Source organism: Lepisosteus platostomus, unplaced genomic scaffold, assembly GCF_059453375.1.
Source record: "Lepisosteus platostomus isolate fLepPlt1 unplaced genomic scaffold, fLepPlt1.hap1 Scaffold_96_H1, whole genome shotgun sequence".
NCBI classification, from domain to species: domain Eukaryota; kingdom Metazoa; phylum Chordata; class Actinopteri; order Semionotiformes; family Lepisosteidae; genus Lepisosteus; species Lepisosteus platostomus.
The window spans coordinates 114,018-137,562 of record NW_028291708.1 but is presented as its reverse complement, the minus strand read 5'-3'; the positions used below and the strand labels follow the sequence as shown (position 1 = coordinate 137,562).

The 23,545-nt window shown below is 45.0% G+C and overlaps 3 non-coding genes across 3 annotated transcripts; all 3 read left to right on the top strand.

The window, feature by feature from the left end:
* Positions 1–1,572: 1,572 nt before the first annotated feature.
* trnak-uuu (transfer RNA lysine (anticodon UUU)) lies at positions 1,573–1,645 on the top strand. Its single transcript has one exon. It is a non-coding gene; the product is annotated as a tRNA-Lys (tRNA).
* Positions 1,646–4,077: 2,432 nt separating this feature from the next.
* On the top strand, positions 4,078–4,149 carry trnat-cgu (transfer RNA threonine (anticodon CGU)). The gene has a single exon. It is a non-coding gene; the product is annotated as a tRNA-Thr (tRNA).
* Positions 4,150–14,342: 10,193 nt separating this feature from the next.
* On the top strand, positions 14,343–14,416 carry trnan-guu (transfer RNA asparagine (anticodon GUU)). The gene has a single exon. It is a non-coding gene; the product is annotated as a tRNA-Asn (tRNA).
* Positions 14,417–23,545: the final 9,129 nt, after the last annotated feature.

Genomic DNA, 23,545 nt, shown 5'->3' with positions numbered 1-23,545 from the left:
TGTACATGCGAAGCATGCGCTCTACCACTGAGCTACATCCCCGATGGAAAAGGTAATGGAACAGACTTGTCCAGATGCTCACTGATCACAATCCACCACTCACGAAGAATGCCTGCAGTTTCCCACTTTCGCGTTTCCTCTACTACAGAGTAAATTCATGGGAATGAAGAAATAAGGAAGGAAAAATAATCGCATTAAAGCTTCAAGAGACTGGGAACAAATTAATCTATTATTTTTGTATCCAGTCACACGTGCGACGGTGGTTAATTCCCAGAAGTGCTTTTTTTCTACCTCCTTACTCGACTGTCTTTCAATTCTGTTTTATTTGAAAGCTTTTTGCATCTTTTAAGTGCTCTTGATTAAACTATGCATAGAAAAACAGCACTACGGATGATTTTCATGGACCGATGCACACTTGTTCTGTACAACTCAAGTGATAAAGCCCTGTCTGCAAGTAATGTAGAAGAAAATAAAAGGGTGAAACAATGCCCCAGCCACAGGAATGGTAACGGGAAGGATCGTGTTCTTATTTGATAAGTCCTTTTGAGATGTCTTGTCAATGCACACAGGCGTTAGAGCTGAATAATTTACTTTTAGTGGTGTTTTTAAACAAAGATGGAACATGTTATTTCTATACCAGGAAGAAAGGAGCAGACTTTAACTTTAAGAGGCAAAAACGACACCTTATCAAAGCTAATATTAATTAAAATGACATCACAACAAAAGTGGAGCCTTGAGTGAATAAAATTAGTTTTCATTAGTTGTGTCTCCATAACTTTGTAGGTGAGAGAGAGGATTGTGATAATTTGCAGGTGCTTCTCGGAAGTGCGTTGGTGGTACAGGCGCCTTCCAAATAATTGAGTCGGGTTTGAATCCCAGCCAGTACAAACCCAAATCTTTTCAAGATAATTTGTGGTCCGCTAACACATCTTTTGAAACACTACAACAGGTAACACCCCGTGTGAAACATCATGAACATCTGTTAAAGCCTGAGTTTTACATACTCTAACGTAAATAAACGTTAGTGTCTTCCGGTGTGTGAGCCAATTTCTCCAAAAAAATATTTGTTAGTCTGCCGGGAGGCTGTGCAAGGTGTTATAAAATAGAATTTCCAAAAGACAGGCTCCCTAAGCTTAACATCAAGGCAGAAAAAATGCTGTTTTCTCTACAGAAATGCTCTTTACATTTCAGCAATGTTGCAACTCCCTTTATAAACGTATACAACCAAGGCATTGAAAGTTTTTTTTTTAATTATTGTTCCAAAAAATGTTCCATTTGTTTTCTTTTTAATGTTGTTGATTAAAAGATTTTATTAAATGTGAAAAAAATCTGAATGTGAAAAAAGGTCAAAATGCTATTGAAAAAAATCAGTAATGTGAGGAAAGATGGATTGTGGGAGCCCCTTAACTACCCATGTCATGCTGTATTTCTCACTCATTCTACTGGGAGTGGTGCCGTCGCTTCATGATAAAGTCTGTCAGTGGTCATTCCAGACGGGTCAGGTATGACTGCTCTTCGGCACAAGAGACACGTGACTTCCGAGGATCCCGACAGTGTCGGCGTCTTTTCAGAGCCCGGATAGCTCAGTCGGTAGAGCATCAGACTTTTAATCTGAGGGCCCAGGGTTCAAGTCCCTGTTCGGGCGGCTGTGCCGTTTTTAATTCTATTGTGAATGTCATTCTGAATAGTCTTTTATCTTTCACTCTTCTAGCTTTACTGTGGTTTAAATGTCCATTACTTGTATTTACAGTAGTGTATTTAGTGTTTCATTTCACAAACCGAAAATGTTCAAGTAGATCTTGTCACTCTACTCCACGTAATCATCTAAATTAAATCACAGTAGAGCACAGAACACGCAGTGAGGAACTCACACAGTGAGTACTCTTGAATACGACAAGAGGAAAGGCACACTGCACATCTGCAGAACATCATGTCCGAGTTTACAGTGACAGCAGAGGTTGGAAGCGACGTAGTGTTTTAATACTCGCTCGCTGAACGATCTCTCAAGAAACCTCGGTGGAGATTTAACGGGTGTCTAATAATCACGTTCAAAAAGATGACGATAAGTTTTTTTTTTAACTAGGTAGCCTTAATGGCAACACGGTGTGAGTAGATCTTAAAGCAGCTGCAGACAGAATACCCGTAATGGCAACACACTGCTTTGAGTTCGGCTTTTCTTATTTCTTCTGCAGAACCAGTGGTATCGGAATATACTGATCCGCATAAGAAGCGCTTTCGGTTTCTGATCATTTTTAATGAGCGCTGCTCTAAGTACCACAGGCAAGATGGCTGGTGGTCTAAGGCGTTGCGTTCAGGTCGCAGTTAACCCTGGAGACGTTTGTTAAAATCTCACTTCTAATAAAGAGGTCTTTCTCGTTAGAGTAGAAACGATAGAAGCCTTAAGCTGGAAAAAAAATCACAACATCTCGCATTTCACGTGTTTAATGTTAACTGTCTCAGTGGTTGCCTCGGTGATTGATGGCTCTTCTCCCTCGCAGGGTGACGGCAAACTTCTTCAGAGAGGGAGTCTCCCACGCATGGCTTTTCTTTATCAAGAGCTGAGACAACAGAAACAGACTTCAAACTGACATGAATTACTTCTTGAGCGTTTATGACCGTCTTTAAAAGCTGAGAGCAGGTGAAAAAGTATTTGGAAATGAGGAAATGACTGCTGACAGTAAACCGAGCTGATGCTCAGCTGCAGACAAGCGCTCCTCGTTAGTATAGTGCTGAGTACCCCCGCTTGTTGCGCGGGAGACTGGGGTACGTTTCTGTGACAGGGCACTGGTTTAATTTTTTAACAACCTGAGTTCACTTAAAAAGTGTGTACTGTGTACTACGTTTCGGACTAGTTACTGCGGTAAAATATGGAGATCATCTCCAGCTTTGAGCTCAACTGCAACAAGAAGTCATGCTAAATGTAGTATAGTGAGTAGACATCGCGAGACAACAGAACGAGAGAGTAGAAGGCGGGAATATATGGTGTAAGGGCGTGATCTGTGTAGTTAACAAAATAGTTAAAATAATATAAAAACATCTCTTTATTAAGATACACAACATTTATGGCGACGAGAGATGAGTGCTTGACGGACTCAAAGCGAGCAGAACACTGCAGATTTTAGTTCTCTTGCTGGTAGAAACGAACTTCTGAATTTTCGGACTTTTCGTTTAGCTTGCGCATTGGAAGATATGGCCGCCGCGCCGAGAAGCTTTGCTTATGCCCGGCTTTTTCCACCGCTTCTACTGAACCTCGGAGCTCCGGATTTGTATACGGAATACAAGATATGGATGGAGTCGTACAGATTTTTTTTAAATAGCCGGTGGATCTACAGAAGCTGAGGATGCCGTGAGACGTGCTACATTACTGCACTGTATCGGGGCTTCCGTGCAGCAGATTTTTGCCAACCTCCCTGGAGAAAAAGACTGTAGCTGCCTTAGACGATTCCTTTACACCGCGGAGAAATGTGGTTTTGGAACGGCATAAATTTAGGCAGAGAACTTAGTCTCAGGACGAATCTGTTGATGCTTTTGTGACTGCACTAAGAGAACTGGCTAAATTTGTGACTTTGGAGTATTGGAAACTGACATGTTAAGAGATCAACTTGTGGAAAAATGTGCACATAAGAGACTATAAATTGCTGCAGGAGGAAGGGCTGACTTTAAAAAGAGCTCTTACAGTCGCTAGAATTCATGAAGCAGCTCAAGCAGAATCAAGAATGCTTTCTGACCACAGTGACAAAGTGACACTGAACGGGGCACTCGCTCAAACTTAACAAACAAAAGCCGAGCAGCAGGACACAGTCATGCTAGAGAAATAGAAGAACAGGGGACGGCTGACATTACATGTTACAGGTGCGGACTAACAACGCACAAAGCAGATGAATGCGGATCGTGAACAGCAAAATGTCTACACTGCAAGAAAACAGGACATTGTGCACATGTCTGCAGAACATCACGTCCAAGTTTAAGGACAAGTATCCTTTTTATTGTTCTTGCTGCCTCCGGTTTACATTTGGCGATGTAAACCAGATTCAGAAAAAAATAATTTGAACAACCTTATTCCCATGCTTACTCGAAGGCGCGGTGGCCAAGTGGTAAGGCGTTGGTCTCGTAAACCAAAGAGCGTGGGTTCAAACCCCACCCGTGCCTGTTTCATTTGTCACCGCTTTTCTTTAGTTTCAAAGTCTTAAAAAAACTCGCAATGTAGGGATCTCAATAGTAAGAGAACATAACTTTCGCCAGTGATTAGTATTCTTGCATATCCTGCCTTGTTTTTTAGTCGACAAAGCTTGTTTCTCTTCACACCCATCTTCTGAATGATCGCCTCAGCATTGGGAAGGAACGTGCGCTTTGTACAGCCCCCGACTCCATGGTCTGATCACAAACAGATCGGGTGAGCTGTCAGTCCAGGTTGGAAGGAACGTTCGAAAGCACTAAAAATCTGACTTAGAAACGAGAAGACCGTGTTTTTTTAAACGAGTAAACGATAAAAAAATATACTGCCTGCAAGACTATGTCAAGTTCAAGTTCAAGTTTAAAGTTCAAGTTTATTGTCATTATACTCATACACAGGTATATGGTATAACGAAATGCTATTTAGCAAGCTCTCGGACATAAGTAGTACAAAGAAGAAAACACAACAACAATACAATTGTATAACAAAAGAAAGACAGAGACAACAGCCGATGTGCAAAAAACAACAGGCAGCGTGCAAAACAACAAAAAGGTAACAGGTTATGTGCAAAAACATGCATCAAAAGAATGAAATAAAGGGATAGAAATGATGGGGAGTGAGCTTTTGACATGTATGGTAGAGGTAGATTTTCAATGTGTGTTTGGGTTTTTGGTAAGAAAGAAGGCACCGTGAGGTTCAGATCATAGGTGAGAAGTGAGGAGAGAGTGAGAGAGGCTGGGAGTTTAATAGTTTGATAGTGCGGGGTAAAAACTGTTTCTGAGTCTGGTAGTCCGGACCCGAATGCTCTGGTACCGTTTTCCATGTCATGCTAAACGCCACAAATTGTGTTTGTCCAGTCGTATCAATCATCCTAAAGTTACAGAAAATTGGATGCGACTGGTGCAATCAGCACACATTTTTTCAGGATAGTCGAGCAGTTTAAAACAGCAAATTCACAGCTTCGTGTCTTTTAAGCTTTGTGTTTCACTCTCCAAATAGAGGCAGGGGTTCAAATCCCACTCCCGACAGTCAGGCGTTTTACCCTGTCTTTTTTGCCTGCTTTTACACTGTTTCAGTCTTGTTGTGCTCGCTGACAATCACAGTACGAGGAAAACGGAGAAACTGCTTAGCAAAAACATAACGGACAGAAAAAAGCTTCATAAACATGTGAATGTGATTAGCAGCAGTAAGGTATGCATTCAAATGTTTAAGGCTGGTTTATAACAGCAGCAGAAGAAAGGTGCAGCACAATGCAATTTGTGAGAATTCACGGGTTTTTATGCTGCTTGGACTTCTTTCAAGCCTATGAGGTGACCCCCGTTTTATTTTCATTTTCAAACTTCAGAACCGAATAACAAAAAGGTTTCATGTGTGACAGCATTCCGTTGCAAATACCGTTTCCACGATGTATTCAGCGACGGGAATGAAATATTTTAGTGCTGGCTCAAATGCGAGGCATTTCAGAAAAACCTGGAAAAGCAACGCTTACAGTAAATGACATATCTAAAGCGTGTAGTCAGCATGAACAGAACAACGCAATGCTCTGTAAAAACGATCTGAAGCCGCAATTACTCTTTTATCTCGGGCAGTTCATTCCGATACGATGTTTCCGCAGACTAAATGAAATGCCGAACTCCAAACATGTTGTTGCCATTATTGTACTCCTGCTGAAAGAAGAAAGAAAGAAAGGTGTCCTAAATGAACTTTGTCGCCCGTGGGAGATGTCAAGTGCATTGGACATGAAAAGTTCCCGATAAAACCCATTTCTGTACGTTTCTCTTAGTGTCGGGGCTCCTATTGAATGTAAAGGAGGCAACATGCTCAGCCAGCCGACTCAGCGCTAACCTAACGCAGGTGTCTCAGAGCGGAATTATTCAGAACAGGAGCCTCTACTTCTTTGTATACTGAGCTTTCGGGTGAACGTCAAAGTGAAAGACAAATTCGCAATTTTCACTTTTTGATTAAGGAACAAGAAAACACCATCCTTCAAACTGGATTCAGACCAGGGACATAAGACATACTCGCTGTTTTTTCTACAGTTTTAAGAGCTAGCAACTGAGCTATCGAGAGGTCTAAAATAAACGTTTTGTCACACGCGTAGCCCAATGTAGTGTAGTGTTCCTCTTTATTTAAATCCCAGTTCGACATCAAAATACTCACTCCCCATAGTCTCGTTTAGTAGAAGAAATGCAGGCTTCTACTCTATTAACGTCAAGAGTTCTTCTAAAACATTTGAAGGGATATCAGTGCAGGCGGAAATTGACTCTTTTTCTTTATGATTTGGTCATATGATTTTTCTTCATATGATTTGGTTTTGATTTTGAATCGTTATATTATTAAGTTTGTGCTTTCTCTGTTTTTATCGTATTGTGAACTTATTTTTTAAACAAATGCTTACAAAGGCAAACAGGGCACACAGTACAAGCTAAATACCCCAGACTGCGTGTAAAGTCCTCCTTGAGGTATGCTTTCAAAATAGCTGCACCAGGCACTTGGACACAGATAAACACAGGGATTTAAAATTCAGGAATATGAATGGTCAATTGCATACAGTTGGGTTTTTTTCGTTTTGTATTTAGCGATTTGTGTATAAATCTTTTAACAATTCATTAAAATGCTAACAATATGTAAAATAAAAACAACAGCAACGTTAAATGCCAGGGAGACGGGCAGTTTTTTTTTACAATCAGATTCCAATCTCTAATGCTGTGTTTGAGAGCTGTGTGTGAGAGCTTACTGTACATAACTTTCCTTTTCTCACATTTTCTGAAAACTATTCCAAAGGGGCACCTGTCACGGACGTCCAAAGGGACTAGCCATGGGGAGTAGGAGAGCGGAAAAAGACCCATATGCGTAGCGGCGAGACGGGAAAAAGGCCCGGGCTCATTAGTGCAAAGAGTTCAGGAATGCCGTAAAGAAACCTATGCCTTCTCGGCCTTTTGGCTAAGATCAAGTTCAAGTGGCATGCCCGCAGTTCTTGTCTTTCCAAAGGTCTAGAAGGCGATCGAAGATTCTGAAGAGTGCTTGAGCTGGTATCGCTCTAGGTTGAGCCTAGGGGGTTAAGGCCAAGCAGCAGCTGAGCTGGGTGGAATCCGGCATCAACGTTCTCTCTCTCTGCTCTCTCCTCTCCTCTCCCCTCCCCCTTTCTCTTGCTCCGCCTCCTTGGCCTCTTGCCTGGAAGTGGGTACACGTGGCCTGCCCGCGGTGCTTGCTTTCTTCCTCGAGACTCGGAAGCGCTATCCGCTCCCTCTCTCTCTCTCCCTCTCTCTCTCCCTCTCTCTCTGCCTCTCTCTCTGCCTCCTTGGCCTCTTGGCTGGGAGTAGGTACACGTGGCCTGCCCGCGGTGCTTGCTTTCCACCTCGAGGCTCGGAAGCGCTATCCGCTCCCTCTCTCTCTCGCTCTCTCTCTCTCTGCCTCCTTGGCCTCTTGGCTGGGAGCAGGTACACGTGGCCTGCCCGCGGTGCTTGCTTTCCACCTCGAGGCTCGGAAGCGCTATCCGCTCCCTCTCTCTCTCGCTCTCTCTCTCTCTGCCTCCTTGGCCTCTTGGCTGGGAGCAGGTACACGTGGCCTCCTGAGGGCGTTGACGGTTTCCAGCACCCCCCGGCTCGCTTCAACATCGGAGCCGACAGGGGGTACCTCTACTACCCCAAGATGCCGGATTTTTGCAGCAAGTGCAGACAGTCCGGCCACAAGACAAACACATGTGACATCGTCAGATGTCACAACTGCAATGAGGACGGGCACCTGGCAAAAACCTGCCGGGCAGCCAAAAAGTGCGACGGATGCGGCGCCGAGGGACACCTCCTTCGCCAATGTAAGGTAAGCAAACCTTCGTTTGCGCAGGTGGTGGAAGCCGGCAGGCAGAAACCGGTCTCCAGACAAAGGGAGAGGGCTGAGAACGAAGAACCCGCACCTCCCCCGCTGAGAACCGAAACTGCCGAGGCAACACCCCCAGCCGCATCGGTGCCACAAGATGGCCGCCAGGAAGAGGGACAAGACGGCCGACCGGAGTAAGGGTCCTGGATAACTCCCAGCAAAAAGGGAAAGCGATAGCGGGAGAAGAGACCCAGGGTGGACCCACTTTCGGAAGGACAGAAAAAAAGAGTGGTAAGGGAAAACCGTTTCCTCGTCCTAGAGGAAACGGAACTTTCTTCCCTCGAGGCCCAGGAACAACCGGAGGAGGCTCCCCAGGAAACGGAACCCCCCTCCCCCGAGTCCCACGGACAAAAGGAGGAGGCAGCCCAGGAAGAGGTAACCCCCTCCCCCGAGGCCCAGGGACAACAGGAAGAGGCATCACAGGAAGTTGGAACCCCCTCCCCCGAGGCCCAGGAACAACAGGAAGAGGCAGCCCAGAAATTGGAGCCCCCTTCCCCCGAGGCCCAGGAGAAACTTGAGGCCCCCGAAACTCCCGGAGAAAGGGAAGAAAGGAGCCTTCCCGAAGCGGTGGCGGAGAGTATCCTCGAGGACGACGAGGATTATTTCGAAGCCGGCCTGGAGCCCGGACTGATGGTAGGGCTGGACCTGTCCAGCATGTTTACATTTCAGTCCCCAGCGAAACCTGGAGGGAGCCCAGCATATTCCCCCCAGGACCCGAACGAGAGGAGTTACATCTAGGCTAAACAGTGCCCAGATGTAGACTCCCAAGTTTCAACTGTAAGTACAGAGAGGAGGTTTAACTTTCACTAGTTTAACCATGACTGTGAAACTAACCTTCCTAACAACTAACGTGAGAGGGCTGAGAGACCCCGTGAAAAGACGGGGAGTCTTTCATGATCTGGCCTCAAAGTCTTTCTCAGTTTGTTTCTTACAGGAGGTCCACCTGAAGGATGAAAGCGACAAGCTGACATTCACCAGGGAATGGACGAAGGGAGAATCATGCTGGAGCGTAGGAGGGGTCCACTCTTCCGGAGTGGGAATTCTCCTCGGAAACCCAGAGATGACGCTGGTTTCCTCCTTCTCGGTGGTGCAGGGCCAGATCCTGGTCGCAGACATCGACTGGAGGGGGCAGAAGTTGAGAGCAATTAACGTCTATGCTCCAACAGAACCCTCTATCCTGAAGGAAGTGTTTGCTGACCTGGCCAGCTGCTGCACCACCAACAGACAGATGGTGCTCGGCGGGGACTTCAACGTCGACCGGGAGAAGGGGAGCGACGCTAGCTCGGCAGAGCTGGAGTCGCTACTCAAGCAGTTCTCCCTGGTAGACGGCTTCAGACGGTGCCGCCCTAACGACGCCGGAACGACCTGGAAAAACTCCCTGGGAGTGTGCACCCGCCTGGACTACATCTTCCTGCACACGACCTGCTCCCTGGAATCGGCGACGGTGTCCCCGGCGTGGTATTCCGACCACGGTCGCTTGACGGTGGTGGCTAACACCAGCCTGCCGGCATTCGGTCGTGGGTACTGGAAGCTGAACTGGGAGATACTGGAGGAAGACGACTTCAGGGCACTGTTCCGGAAAGACTACGCGAGCTGGGTTGATCTGAGAGACGGCTACAGCTCCGTGGTGGAATGGTGGGAGTCGGTGAAGGACGGGACCCGAACCCTGGCGCAGACGTACTGCAGACGGAAGGCGGCCAGGGAGAGGACTGAAGCTGCACGTCTCCAGAGGCAACTCGAGGAGGAGTACAGCTCGGCTAACGGGGGAGGAGCCTTCAATTCAGCCCGGGCACGGGACCTGAAGGAGAGGCTCCGCAAACTGCACACCGAGAAAGCCAAGGCTTTCCTGGTCAAGGCACAAAGGGAGCATTATGAAAATAATGAAACCTGTTCCTCCTATTTCTTCAACCAGGTCCGGGGAGCCCAGAAAAAGAGGGTGATCCACAGCCTGAGACGGGGAGATGGAGAGGAAGTGCTGGACGAGAGCGACAAAGTAGAAGCAGCCACCGCTTTCTACACGGAGCTCTTTTCAGAAAAGCAGACAGAGGTGGAGGCAGGCGATGCTTTTCTGGAGGGGCTGAAGGCACGAGTACCGGAGGAGGTGAGGGAGGACTTGGAGGGTCCGATAACGGCCGAGGAGCTGAAGGCGGCGTGCTTGTCCATGGAGAATGGCAAGGTGCCGGGGCCGGACGGACTCCCCAAGGAATTCTACACCTGCTTCTGGGACACCCTGGCGGCAGATCTGGTGGAAGTGGTGCAGGAGATCTTCCGCCGGGGGAAACTCGGAGACACCATGAGGGAGGGCATCATCTCCCTGCTCTTCAAGGGAGGAGACGCCGCCGACCTCAAAAACTGGAGGCCGATCACGATGCTCTGCGTGGACGTAAAGATCCTGTCCAAGCTCCTGACCGGCAGACTGAGAACCACCCTCCCCCACATCATCCACAGCGACCAGACGTGTGGAGGGGCGATCCGTCAGCTGGAACCTCCAGCTGACCAGAGACGCCATCGCCTGGGCCGAGGACCGGAACGTGCCCATGATGGTGGTCAGCCTGGACCAGGAGAAAGCCTTCGACAGAGTGAACCACAGCTATCTGTTCAGGGTGCTGGAACGCTTCGGTTTCGGAGAGAGTTTCAGCCGCTGGATTCAGATTCTGTACTCTGACGTGGGCAGCAGAGTGAACGTGAACGGAATCCTGGGGGATTTCATTCCCCAGGAATCCAGAGTACGACAGGGCTGCCCCCTTTCACCCCTTCTCTATGTTCTCTTCACAGAGCCCTTAGCAGAGGCGGTGAAACGGGACCCCATCATCGACGGCCTGGAGATACCGGGAGGCGCGGGGGAAACCCTGAAGATCTCCCAGTACGCCGACGACACAACGCTGTTCCTGATGTTAGACAGGGGGTTTGAGGAGGGCCCTGCAGGTCATGGAGCAATACTCCAGAGCCTCGGTGTCGAAGCTCTACCGCCGAAAGAGCAAACTGAAGTTCTTCGGGCCCTGGAAGCACAGGACGATGGCGCCGGAGGGTCTCGAGCTCTGCACGGAGCCCCTCAGAATACTGGGGGTTTCCTTCCAGAGCCGGGACAACGAGACCAACAACTGGACCGAGAGGATCTCCAGGGTGAACGCCAAGCTGGGTCTGTGGAAAACGCGGTCGCTGTCCTACACAGGGAAAGTGATGGTGTTGAAAGCAGACGTCCTGCCGGCTTTGGTTTACCTGGCGGTGGTGTACCCGCTGCCGGCTAGACTCAGACGAGCGCTGCAAGGGATGATCTTCGACTTCGTCTGGGGCGGCAGGTACGAGTACATCACGAGAAACCGGATGTGTCAGCCGGTCGAGGAAGGGGGTCGAGATGTCCCACATTTCCCCCTGAAACTCGACTGCATCTTTTACTGCAACCTCTGTCGGGTGCTGCGGGAGCCCATCGGCCACAAGTACCAGTACTTTGTCAGGCTGTGGCTCTCCATCCCGATGAGGCACTTGGTCCAGTGGTCAAACACTGGGCCCAAGGCAGAGAGGCGACCAAAGTTCTACACCCACGCTGTCAAGTGGAGCAGGAGGTACGAGGCCACGAGACGGCCAGAGCTCTGCACCAACCACAGAGCTCTGTACAAAGAGGTGAGGGGGCATCTGGTCGCCGACGAAAGGCTGCAAGTTCCCAGACAAGTCTGGGAAAGGACGCAGCCTAAAGAACTGGACAACGAACTGAAGGACCTCAACTGGATGGCCGTACACAAGAGACTGGCTACCAGAGAGGTCCTCTACAGACACTCGCTTACCAGGAACCCGCATTGCCCCCGGGACACGTGTTTCGTCGAGGAGACTCAGGAGCACGTGTTCTGGAGCTGGAGCTGCCCCTTCGCCAAGGCGGTGTGGGGCAGAATGGACATGTGTGAGATGTTTTCTTTTTGAGATGTGTTTTTTTCGGAATAAAGTATATTTTATAAGAAAAAAAATATGCGAGCTTACTGCCTCCTACGGGCTCTGTATTTGTTAGCGATACAAGACCGGCCGTGGAGAAATGAAGTGAGGAGGGTGTGTACATTAAAAGGCTCATAGCGTCCCTGGAGGGGCTCAAACCACCACCCTTATTGTTAACAACTGAGCCACAAAGACGCATGTACAGCTTAATACTTCTCGGTCTCAGTGAAAGTGATACACTCCGTAAAATTTCCAGAGATTCATTTATTTTAAAAGGAAAATCACCAACAGCGGCCGAGGTCTACTGGAGTTTTTTCATTCTATACTGCGATTTCTGAAGGGTACCCTGTGAAAATACGAGTTTTGACGAGAAGGGATGGACATATAAGGTCAAAAGGCTTGGGGAATTGAACTTTAAGGTGAAGACTGCGGGTTCAGTAGCAGCAGAACCTGATCAGTATCAGTTGACTCCGATATACTTTGAAAATGAACTTGGGGATTTAGAGTCAGACGTGCTACCGTTGCACCATGGGGTTCTTAATTTAAAAAAATAGAAAAAACAATCAGTGTTCCTGGATCTGTAATTGAGAACAACACCTACACAAGAGCTGCGCAGGAAGAATAAAATGTGGTCTGGGAAGAAAAGACTCTCTTCGGAAGAGCTGCGCTCTTCACAGATTTTTCTTTGTGAAGCTCATTTGTCTCCTTTGGGGAATTCAAAGGCACAGACAGCCGTGACTTCATGGCCCAATGGTAGCGTGTCTGACGCCAGATCAGGAGGCTGTGTGTTCAAATCATGTCGAGGTCAGCTGTTACTTTTTCAGGTTCTGCTGGTCCTGAACACGGAATTCACACCATGCAGTTGAGTTCTATCTGTACACCACATAGATAATCTAAACAAAATAGAGCAGTACAGGACACGCAGTGTGGAGCTCACACAGGCTTACAGTCTCCAGCATTGGAGTGAAGGGGAAAAAAAGAACTTTGTTTTTTTTTTTTAAGTGAAAAGGCACAGTTCACATCTGCTTAACATCACGTCCAACTTTAGAGACAGCTACATCAGATAATGGAATCCCGGAAGTTTCAGATAACTTTTTTTAATACAGGTTCAAGCAAACCTGAAAGTTAATGTGTTTCCGGACACTTTTGTTTTATTAAAAAGTGTCTGAAGCCTGAAAATGTAATTTGAAAAAAAAAAACCGCTATTGGACATTAGCAGCTGCTTTTTGTAACGATTTGCTATTTCATGCTGGAAAACAAAGGAAACAGACCCAACGTTTGCTTTCAGGTGCGGTTCATTACATAATATACATTATTACTGAGGAGCTTGAAAAAAATTTACACGAGCCAGGTAGAAGTCGAACCTACAATCTTATGATCCGAAACCAGACGCGTTGTTTATTAAACCGCTGGCATTTCACATGACCTGAATTCCCCCATAGGATGCTCAGCGTCGCTACTAGTAATGCACCGCTCCGTCTAAAATTTCAAAGTGAGAAACGTGTTTTCTGATTTTTTATGAGTTTTAAAATATAATCTCTTTAAATCAGACAAGGGGTTTATGTTTCGCACTGAAATTCCGATTGACTGAGAATTCAAAGAAAGACTGTTTTCTTTCACAACACCGTATAATTATCACATCCACCAGACTCTCCAACCTCTCCAGACCTTGCTGGTTGAGCAATTGCTCCGATAAATTAGGTCACGTATCATGTTAAATCATTTCTTCTCAACACAACATTTCCTGGTGCACGTTTTCTCTATGAAAAAAAAGACATTTTTCCCTTGCATGATTTCTCGTTTTTTATCAAAGCGTACAGAAATAAAAAAGAAGAAGAAATAGTGTGGCAAAAGAACTCTGTCGCCCTTGGGAGATGTCAAACGCATTGGACATGGAAATGCCAGATAAAAGCCAGTTCTCTTCGTTTCTCAGTGTCGGGGCTGCTATGTAAAAGAGGCAATTTGCTCTGAGCTCAGGTTAAACGCTTACTGAACGCAGATGTCTCAGAGCGGTGTGTCCAAGCGGCTGTAAAAGGTGATGGGTGTCCTGTCACCGTAGCCTAGTTGGTTAAAGCGCTTCTCTATTAAACAAAAGAACCGAGATTCAAATCCCAGCCGTGTCTTTCTTCCTATCTTGTAGTACAGAACGTACCATTTCGGGCAATCACAAAGGGCTTGATTTCGTTAAATGCATGTGTTCATTTCCTTTCTGGAAAACTTGTTTTTGATGAAATTCACACAGCTTCCGAAAAATGAAATTCAATTATTGGTTAACAGTGCAGAAGAAATATTACCATATATTACCAAAATAAACGGTAAGAGATTTTGTTTTAACCGAAAACCTCTGATTCGAGAAAAGAACACACCAGTCTCTGTGGCGCAATCGGTTAGCGCGTTCGGCTGTTAACCGAAAGGTTGGTGGTTCGAGTCCACCCAGGGATGGGATTCTTTTGCGATGTAAACGTTTTCTTTAGTCGATTGGATTTTTCAGCGAAACCATAACCATTTTAATATTTGCAGGAAATGCGAGTGTGTAACACGTGTCAGGGTCACCGAGAAATGTCCAATAATGCCCAACATTGCAACTCCCCAGAAAACCATATTCACCCAAAACAAATTATCGTCGAATCTTCATTTATACTCCAGTTGAATCCTCTGCTGAAATATTTTAAAAATACTGTGCAGGTTTGTTTGAGACTTGACAAGCATTGTTAAGATAGCACTGTGCAGTTGGATTTTGATATTTTGACATATTTACCTTAATTTTAAACATAAATACTATACAGTCTATTGTAATTTTCAAATATGTTAGCTGAGGATGCAAAGGGGTGAAAGGGAAAGGTCAGAGGGTATAGTAAAAACAAGGTTAGGATTGGTGGAGGTGGCAGGGGTGTTGATGGTTTTTCTCTGTAGAGGATGATTGAGTTTTTTATCCTTCTCTGAAGTGAGAAATTGGAAGAGTTGGGAGTTGAGGGATCTGATGAGGTTAGTTATAAAAGGAAGTTGATGTGGAGCTGTTAGCTGTAAAACTTCCTAACATCTTTGATGTTGTCATCAAAGATAAACTGCAGCAAGCAAAGATAAAGAAAATTATCTTTGCTTACTGACCTGTCTTTCTCACACCTGAAGAAGGCTCCACAGCCAACATGTTATGTTTCCTTTCTTCTCTTTTCAGCATGGAATAATCCTTTACTTTTTCCTTTGCAGCCTACGCATGCTGACACAGCTACTCACCTGATATATAACATTCCTATAATCGCAACTATGAATGTCCACTGTGGGTATTTTTTCCATTATTATTTATTTTGGCATTGAAGCATATTTTATGTAATAGCGAAGTGTCATAATCACTGAAAAACATATTTTTTTCATTTAGAAAGAATTAAAAAAATATAAATCACTATGAATTACATTTAACCTGTTCTGATCTAGGTTTTCTATATACTTTAACATGCCATGTTCAGAATGTCACAACGCAGAAATGCAACAGAGAAGTTTTGTAATTACAAATCTTCTCTTACCTTAGTGTCAGAATACTAAGATGTTTTGGTAACGAGGAAGGAGGGAAAAAGTAATTCAGCAGAAGGGGTGCTATTTTATTGACTATAAATCCTCACATGGATTTGTGATTTGTGATTTGTAATTTTGTGTCTCTTACCAAAGTGTCAGAATACTAAGATGTTTTGGTAACGAGGAAGGAGGGAAAAAGTAAATCAGCAGAAAAGGTGCTATTTTGTTGACTATAAATCCTCACATGCCATGTTCAGAGGGTCATATTAAAAAAATGGTACAGTAAATTTTCTTATACTTCATGATTTTCATAATTTGTTACATTGTGTCTCACACCTTTGTGTCAGAATTCTGAGATGTTTTTTTCTAAACAGGGGCCATCGCAATACAACAGAAAGAGCAATTAGCTTTTCCCTATGAATTCTCTCATGCCATATTCAGAGGGTCATATTTTAAAAATGGTACAGCAACATTTCCTGAAGTTCAGGATTTTGAGAGTCTGTTACATTGTGTCTCACACCTCAGTGGCAGAATTGTGAGACGATTTTATAATCAGGAGGGAGGGTCATAGCAATAAGCAGAAAGTGTCATCACCCTTTGCTCATCCTCCGTTAACCATATATTCACATATGCCATGTTCTAAATGTCCCATTGTAAACTGCTATAATAACATTTCTTGCAAAATGCAAGATTTTGAGACTTCACGTTTTGCCTTTGTCTTATTTACTTGTTGTCTAACATGCCAGTTTGTGTTATTGTGAGTTTTGAAAATTGGTTTTCGATTTTCTGAAATGTGTTTCATACAAAAATGCAATTTGGATAATCATTACTTACATATTCCCCTTTACTGGGGATATGTGCAGTAATCAACTCGGATTAGTATTTTTAGCCGGTGTACAAACCTTGTTTCCAAAACAGATCCAGGTTTTCACCGCTAACCTCTTAGATATAATTTCTACAGAAGATGCAGCTCTAAGCTCAGGATTTCAGACCATGATGATGATATTTCATGCTTCATTGGTGCAAAACCCCGGTGATTAATGACTAAACATGCGGTCTAAAAAGTGTTTAAAAGACCGAGCGCTTGCCAACAGCAAGCGTTTGTACATAAATAAAAGAATTAAACTGGCAAAAGCATGTTTGTTGCGTCGTCAAAGATTCAGAGAGAGGCATCAGATTTCCCAAGGGCCGCCCGAACCACGCAATGAGAATGCCGTGGTAGAAAATAACTTAAGGCCCGAGGTTGTTGTAGCAGAACAGGATGTCGGTAACCGAGAACCGGTTGTACTGAACGATCTGAATCAGGTTGGTAGCGGTGCAGGGGCGAATAGAGACCCCTTAGTTTTCCTGGACCGTATACGTAGTTATAACAGGTCTTATAATAATTTTAGAGCAACAGAGCACCATGAAGAATTTCGTTTTGTTAATCTCGACAGAATAACCTCGTATGTACAGGCTATAGACGCTGTGCATGGTGCAGTCCAGAGAATATTGGATGAACTTTCTCCAAACATCGGGGCGAATGATTTTGTACAGCTGCGTTTGACTGCGGGTGGTTTTAACAAGCCCTTGTTCTCACGCAGGAGACACCCCGGAGAATTAAATGCTGCCGATTTTTTAAGCCACATCTCGGACCTCTTACAGAGCCACACAGAGGTTCTCACCAATGACAGCCACCGCTTAGTGGTGACGATAGTTAGGAATATGCAGGGGGGTGCCCGCTAAACGAATGCACAAAGAGTTGGGTTTTCCAGAGAATCGGAAAATTAGTTTGTCAGACATTACCGCTTTTGAAAAACATTTAAAGGTGGTCATTAAAATTTTGTACCACGACCAGGGTGATTGGAAATATTTTACAACGGGACCCACACCACCAAATTTCTAAAATACTTTTTGTTCTACTGCATGAAGAGCATTTTTATGGGGTTTTAAATATTAAAGCTTTTGTGGGGGCGGCGTATTTTTGCACTAACTGCCATGTGGCGTATAGCCACAAGAACGCACACGCCTGTGTTAAAGCTTGTAAAACCTGTTTAGATCCCCAGTGTTGCAAAATTGATGCCGAAATTCAGAATTGCCCGGCCTGTAAGGTCTTTTGTCGTAGCTCTCAGGGGTTGGCAAGACACTTGCGGAATGCAGCGACGGGTGTGAGTAAGTGTGAGCGCAGGGTCTTTTGTGAGAAATGTCGGGTTTATAACCTCGCAAGTCACAAATGTAAAGAGAAACTGCTCGCGTTGTAACAACGTGATCGACACCCCAGACACAGATTTGTGCTACATACCGCCTTTGGACAACCCCAAAATTTCAAACAAGTACATTTTTTTCGACTTTGAATGCATGCAAGAAACAGGGACACACATACCAAATTACGTCCATGCCCTTCATATTGACAAACGAAGCTGGGAATTTTATGGTGAAACTTGTCTAAAGGATTTTGTGTGTAAATTTATCGATAGACGTTTTAAAAACCATACGTTCATATCGCACAATGGCAAGGGATATGACAATTACCTAGTGATCAGACAGTTGTTAGCTGAAAAGATGGACGTTGAACTAATTAATCAGGGTGGCAAGATAATGTGTATGACTGTAAAAGCTCTGAACATCAGATTTATCGATTCTTTAAACGTTCTACCTATGAAATTAAGCAAACTGCCGGCCGCCATGGGGTTCCCTGGGGCTAAGGGGAATTTTCCACACTTGATGAACACTTCAGAAAACCAAAATTATGTCGGACCGATGCCGCCGCCAGAACTTTACGGCGTTAACTACGTGCTGCCGAGCAAGAAAGCCGAGTTTTTGGTTTGGTAAGAAGAATGCAGGGGAAGTGTATTTAACTTACAGAGAGAGTTGAAACGTTACTGCCAGTTGGATGTGGCAATTCTAAGAGAAGGCTGTATCAGGTTTCGGGACGAGGTCATGAATATGACCAGACAGACACGCGTGACTGAGTCAGGGGCCGCCTGCGTTGTCTGCATCGACCCCTTTCAGTTTGTGACCATCGCTAGTGTCTGCATGGCCATGTTCAGAGTTATGTTTTTACAGGAAGAGACGATTGCGTTGCTACCCCATGAAAATTACCACCGCCAGCAAAAACGATTTTCTACACCCAGCATTCAATGGCTTATGTACATCGAACACACAGAGCCCATTAAAATCCAACACGCGTTAACCACGGCCGGTGAGTTCAAGGTTGGCCCATATTTTCTGGATGGTTATGCTGTAATTGACGGAGTGCCGACAGCCTTTGAGTTCAACGGTTGCTTTTTTCACGGTTGTAGCGTTTGTTATTGTAAAAACGATTTTAATCCGCTGACAAACACTACTTTTGGTTGGTTGTACAGAAAGACGATGGTGAAAATTAATTTTCTCAAAATGAGAGGTTTTAACGTGCGTGTTTTGTGGGAGCACGAGTTCAGAGACATGCTTGTTGAAAATGGAGACTTGGGTAAATTTCTAACAGCTGCGCAGTTACCAGAGGCCTCTGCAACCGCGCGAGTCGCTTTTTGGGGGGGAGAACAAATGAGATTTGTTTGCATTACACAGCGCAGCCCGGTGAAAAAATCCATTACTATGATTTCACCAGTCTGTATCCATTTGTGAACAAAACTAAAAAATACCCACTGGGGCACCCCCGAATAATTTATAAAAACTTAAATTATTTAAAACAATATTTCGGTTTAGCAAAGGTGAAAGTTTACCCACCCAGATGTTTGTACTTTCCAGTTCTTCCAACCAAAATTGACAAAAAAACTGTCAACACTGTCGTACATGTGGTGAAACAAAACAGACCACCCCCTGTGAGCACGGTGATGAAGATCGCGCCTTGACTGGTGTCTGGTGCGCCCCTGAATTATGGCCTTAGATCTGGGGTATAGAGTGGGTAAAATTTATGAAATTAGGCATTTCGAAAAGGCCTCACACGATCTTTTTACAGACTACATCAAACTGCATCTGAAAGGGAAACAGGAAGCTTCAGGGTTTCCAGAGGGGTGTACAGATGTCGCGAAACAACAAAGATATATCAGCGAATATTATGAAAAAGAGGGTGTCCGGCTGGACCCCAGCAACATTAAAAAGAATCCGGCCAAAAGACAGCTTTCAAAAATTGCCTTGAACAGTTTGTGGGGGAAGTATGGACAAAGAGACAATTTACCACAGACCACCATTGTGAGAAACCCCGATGAATTGTTCAGGTACTTATTTACGCCATATCATGAGGTGTCAGCCTGCAAGTTTATCAATGAAAACACAGCCTGTGTTATGTGGAAACACACTAAACACTAAACACCACTATATAGGCCATTCAAACACTAACATTTTCATCGCTAGCTTTACAACCGCCTTTGCCCGCTGGGAGTTATACAATCTGCTAAATGCTTTGCAAGGCCGCTGTCTGTACCACGACACAGATTCCGTTATCTTTGTGAGCCGGGAGGGTGAGTGGAATCCGGGGCTGGGTGACTATTTGGGTGAGCTGACCAGCGAAATCGATGCTGGACAACACATCACCGAGTTTGTATCAACAGGACCCAAGTCGTACGGGTACAAGCTGTCTGGTGGGAAAGCCTGTTTAAAGGTGAAAGGCATTACGCTCAATGTGAACAATTGTGAAAAAGTTAACTTTGAGAGTCTGCGGGACTTGGTTTTTGACTATGGCGTTAACCCTTTTGCAGAGTGCCGGGAATTTAAACACATTTCTATTCAACAGCCGATGATCGTGCGTGTTAAAAAGGATTGGCGCAGTGAGACCCGGACCTTAAAGAAAACCCAGAAGGTGGTGTACGACAAGCGGGTGCTGCAAGAAAATTTGACATTGTTGCCCTACGGATATTAACACGATGGATGTCAGGTTAAAACACCCTTTTTCATGCATTTTGTCCTGACCCTCGAATTGCGGTAAAAGTTATTTTATAAAACAGCTCTTGGAGAACAGTGATACCGTTATGACTCGTAAACCCGAAAACATAGTCTGGTGTTACAGCTGCTGGCAACCTCTATACGCTGAGTTGCTTGTGAAATTTCCATACATTCAGTTTATAGAAGGGCTACCGACGTCGTTTTCCGACGACCAGCTACTGCCACCGGATAGAGTAAATTTGATTATAGTTGATGATTTGATGGAGTCTGCGTGTGAAAATAATGAGATAGAAAAAGCTTTTACAAAATACGTACACCACCGAAACCTCAGCATCATGTATATCGTCCAAAATGTGTTTTGTCAAGGCCGGAAAAGTAGAACCATAGCGTTAAATACAAAGTACATGGTGCTGTTTAAAAACCCTAGAGATAAACTACAGATTCCAACCCTGTCACGGCATATGTATCCCGGTAAAGCCCGATTTTTTTGGAAGCGTTTGATGACGCTACTAAAAAACCTTTCGGTTACTTGTTGGTGGATTTAAATGCCGACACCCCAGATGACTATCGCTTGTGAACAGGTCTTTTCCCCCCAGATGTACCCGTGGCTTATGTATTTAAAGAATCTAAAAGTCGGTGATCTCGCAACCACAGACTCAGTCAAAAAAACACGTTCGGGCCGTCGTCATGTCTTCACGCATTCGGAGAAACCTGACACTTACATTTTCTGGTAAAAGCCAGCCCCAGTCACCGGAAAGCTATTCTCTGTGGGGCTTCAGATGATCTTGTACAGGGAATAGCTAAGCCTGCTAAGCAGTTTGGGACCCTGAAGAGAAAGCATAAGCTTTTAAAGACTTTGAGTCAAAGGGGTCTTTTTCTTAAAAGAAAGAGACTCTTGGTGAACCAGTCCGGCAGTTTTATCGGGACACTGTTGAGTATTGTAGTACCATTGATTACGGAGCTTCTACAACACCGATAATGGACCACAATGAAAAAAAATGTACCTTGTACCTCAAAAACAGCTTGATCGACTCCTAGACTGGTCCGGCAAAGAAACCGATGTGAGAAAAATAACAACCCGCAGGTTGGATGACGAAATGAGAGACATTTTTTAGAACTCGCATCTGCCTGAATATGAAAACGTGAAATTATATAATCAGCTGTTACAACGGTATTTGACATTAGTATGCCAGGAAGTTTCTGAAGAGGGGACTTTAACTGTTGTACGACCCGAAAATGCACCCGCCGATCTATCACACGCATTACCACAACAGCCGTCATCGACCGATGCTGACTTTGGGTATATTTTAGACAGTGCATCTCAGTGGTTCCAGAGAAATGCCGAGATATTGTTAAAGACTGTGGCACACAATAAACCGTTAATAGCCGGGAATTAAAGAAAATTTGTGTACAAGGGGGCACCCGTTGAGGGCTCTCACATGATTGATCTTGTCAGGGCTCTCACACAACAGCAATCAGTTGAGGCCGGTAAGAAGCTAAAAGATTGGGATGTGTTCACAGGGGCAATGGCCGAAATCAACGTACCGGGCACCTTGCTAGCCAATGCTGGTAACTGAGAGCTACTAAAACTCAAGTCTGCCCCACTGTGGTGTGCAGCGTCTGTCAAAACTTTAAAACCCCATGTCCCACCCCCTTTTCAACCAATGGTGTTGTTATAGGGTGGATGTCCCTCCTTCCCCCACAGAGCAGTAGTGTGATAGAGAGGTTTAACCAAACTATTAAAACAAAAATGTGGAGGTACCTGACACACAAAAACACCTTTCGATATATCGATCTGTCTGATCTTATTTACTTTTATAATCATAGTTACCACATGACTATTAAACGACCCACGGCTTCTGTTACGACTGATAACTCCCTTGAGATGTGGAGAACCGTCTATGGCGAACACTTTAAGCGAAAACCGTCAAAGTTTTCATTTAATGTAGGTGATCATGTGCGGGTGTCCAAAATAAAAGGGAATGTTTGAGAAGGGGTATGAACAGACCTTCACAGATGAAATTTTCATTGTCAAAGAGCGGACCACGGCTCTGAGACTCTATTACAAACTGCAGGACTACGCAGGCGATGACATTAAGGGCTCTTTCTACACAGAACAGCTACAGAAGATAAACCCCAATTCTGAGAGCGTCTTTCGCATCCAAAAGATTAAAGCAGCCAGGGGGCATGAAAAAAACAAACAGATTTTGGTAAAGTGGCGCAGATAGAGCGATAAATTCAATAGTTGGGTAAAGGCTTCCGAGGTCAAAGAAATATAGAGGTGCTGAAAAATGAACCCCAATGTCTTCTAGGTTACGCTGGCCAGTAATTCATCCTCAAAGATGTTTCCAAAGAACACCAGCGCGTGCTTCACAGAGCATCTGGCAAAGGCGATTGACCTGGACAGGGGCTGGGAAGTGGGTCTGGTCGAGCTGCACTATCCGCATACGCTAAACACGTTTGATCAAGATGAAGATTTTCTGTCCATATAGTCTAATCGCTGATGAACATGTACCTTACCTAGAGGGTACTACTGCAATATCGATCAGCTCATACATGAAATAAAACGTGCTGTGGAAAAAGTTCTGTTAAACCTCTCTATTACACTAACCTTCACATCACTGGCCATAATGAATTGTTCAATATTCTCACATTTGAGAAAATTTTGGAAGGTCCTGTTAAGAAATTCTTTTCTGTCATCAGTTTGTAGCATTTTAGGAGTACGACCCTCTTGAAATATATTTCGGAAATCACTTGTCACGACACCTCCAGACTTATAACATGTCTATATGTGAGGAGATGTAACAGAAACCATCGTTGAACTCACTGTAGTCTCTCATGTTCACCAAGTCGGCCTGCCACTGCCAGTCCATTTCAGGTACCAGCGTCCTGCTTCTCTTAAAGCTCACACGTGCTGGCTTGTGTAGAATATAAGCCAGCTGGCCGGACAACCAGTCTGATACCCGGCCGCGGCTGGCGCTCACACCCCGGGAAGTTGTGGCCCTCACCAGACTCCCCACGCTGCCGTAACTTAGTTGGCAAGACCTGGGTTCAAGCCTATACAGTGAGGCACGAACTAGGGCGGGAGCGGCAAGTGCACAGGCCCTAGAACCTGAATCCATTACAATAACAAAAGGACAGAATTAAATGGGGTTAATTTCGAAATCGCAAATATGAGATACCATAGCGCGTTTTTTTTCC